Here is a 2,237-nt window from a genome sequence, read left to right as displayed (position 1 = left end):
CTGCTGCCTTGATTTCTGTTCACCTTTACAATATTTTCGAAACCTAAAAAAAATAACTCTGTGAACAACCTGTATATACCAGAAATGAGAAACAAAATGAAGGACATATTTCACATGAAGTGACGTCCCCAATCAAATTAGCATAAAAGTCAGCGATGGACGAGGCAATTAGTTGGGCCCGACAGAGGCCAGGCCACCGGGAGAGGCCTTCAGGAGGCTTGGCCTTGGCCTTAAATTACGAGGGCTTTGATTTTAATTCCATTAAAATATTTATTTTGAATTACCGGTGCTAGAATACATTTGTGTAACTTTTAAATATTAAATTACCATTTTATTACGTAAAAATATGTAACAAGACGTAACAAAAACTAATTCAACCTAACCTGTAACCAAACAATGCACGTGGCAAGCTGTACTGTAACAGAAGAAATAAATCATCATTTTAATATTTTTAAACACATCACACTGCATCAAAAATAATAATGACAGATACAGTAATCAATGCATAACACATGAACTTACAAGTTTATTTACTCCGTCATAAATATATTTACACATGACTAAAATAAGGAACATACAGTAATATACGTATTAAATAAAACGTCACACTTATGTAGATCTTCCTTCCTAGATAATTATAAAACAAATGACTAACCTCTGACAGTACGTTCACATTATTGACATACTTTAAAATAATCTACAACATGGGTGACTCATTGCGAATAGAACTAACTGTCGCCCGTGATTTTGTCCCTCTTTTAAAGTTTCCTTGTTTGCAGGGTAACAACGGAACTCTAATAACTGACGCTCTGCTGTCCTTACGTTTGTCTGATGATTCTTGTGTCACTAGATTACGGACGTCTCATGAATCGTGACAGCTAATTGAAAGCTATGGATAGCGGAGAGCACAGTGCGCGTCGTGTTGCGGGCTCAAGGACAAACATCTTTGTGATCCACGAATGCTTGTCCTGAGTCTGCGTGTCTTTGTGCTTGACACGTGAATGTTTGTGACACCTCCCGCTATGCAAGGATTAAATTTCTTAGTACGGAAGTCGTCTTAAAAGAAAAATTAATAAATAAACATACAGACACAGTCATGACCTCCTTTTTTATGTCGAAGGTTCAAAAATGGTCTGTGTCAGAGACTAGATAGTAAAAAGTACTTTACTTTTTTTTTTTAATAATGTCTGACTTTTCATATTCATTCTACTCAATATAATATTAGATTATCCATGTAGAGTCGCGTTTTCCAAATATAGCGAATGATACATTATTACGTAGTCATCACACCAGTATATAAGTATTGACATTTTCCTTGAAGTTTATTATTTAATGTTTAACTGTGGTCCACGATGTATAAAGTAATAATATTGTTCTGTGTGCTAGTATTGTGCCTCGGCTTCGCTCACGCCGCGCCGATGGCCATGATTCCGGGTATATTTGGGTGCAACGACCAGTCTAGTCGAGTCTTCTACTTTGGAGCGTACATCTGTATGCATCACAGAATACCGTGAGTAGCCTTATAATTCATTGTTCCTGTTCAATTATTGCACCTAAATAAGTTATTTTAAAATATCGAGACAACTATGAGTCTAGATTATGTTTTTAAAACCTCTTAGTTTTTGATGCACTATAGTTAAAAACAGATATCTACTTAAATAGTTTCGATGCACAATTGTAGGTACAAAATAATCGTCTAAGTACTGTGTTACAATAAAATATAGTTATGAATTATTAAAAAAAGGGCGTAAACATTTCGTCAATTTATTTATATATTTTTTTCTGTCCCATGCGATGGCAATAACAATCGTGTTCTTTTGTGCAAGGTAAAACAGTATTTGGGACTGAAGTGTCACAAAACTAATAGATTATACGTTTTCAGGGAGGATGAGTACACGTACATAAACTACGATTACAAGTGAGACAACAATAACATCTGAACTTTGTGAACTGCCGAGATACAACCACTGTTATAGTTAAGTAAATTATAGTAACCTTAATAAATATGTTTGATAAAATTGCATTTTGACTAATTTGCTACTACTTCCTCAAATTACTTAGCGACTTACACTGAGTTTTGAGTAGGAATGTTGCAGTTGTGAGAGCGAGACGTCGCTCTATGACATGAATGCTCTGTCTCCTTTCCACAACTAATAAAGTCTCACATTAAGTGACGGTGGTAGGTTCCTTGAGAGTTGGGTTCCTGTGCTATCTAAGGAGGCTGAGTGAAGAGTCAT

The 2,237-nt window shown here is 35.5% G+C and overlaps 1 long non-coding RNA gene across 1 annotated transcript; it reads left to right on the top strand.

Moving 5' to 3' along the window:
- Positions 1–1,312: 1,312 nt before the first annotated feature.
- On the top strand, positions 1,313–2,023 carry LOC113501363. The gene is made up of 2 exons (XR_003401287.1): positions 1,313–1,510; positions 1,883–2,023. It is a non-coding gene; the product is annotated as an uncharacterized LOC113501363 (long non-coding RNA).
- The last annotated feature ends 214 nt before the right edge of the window (positions 2,024–2,237 follow it).

This window comes from Trichoplusia ni, chromosome 15, assembly GCF_003590095.1.
Source record: "Trichoplusia ni isolate ovarian cell line Hi5 chromosome 15, tn1, whole genome shotgun sequence".
Classification (NCBI taxonomy): Eukaryota; Metazoa; Arthropoda; class Insecta; order Lepidoptera; family Noctuidae; genus Trichoplusia; species Trichoplusia ni.
This window is presented reverse-complemented; position numbering and strand designations above follow the sequence as displayed.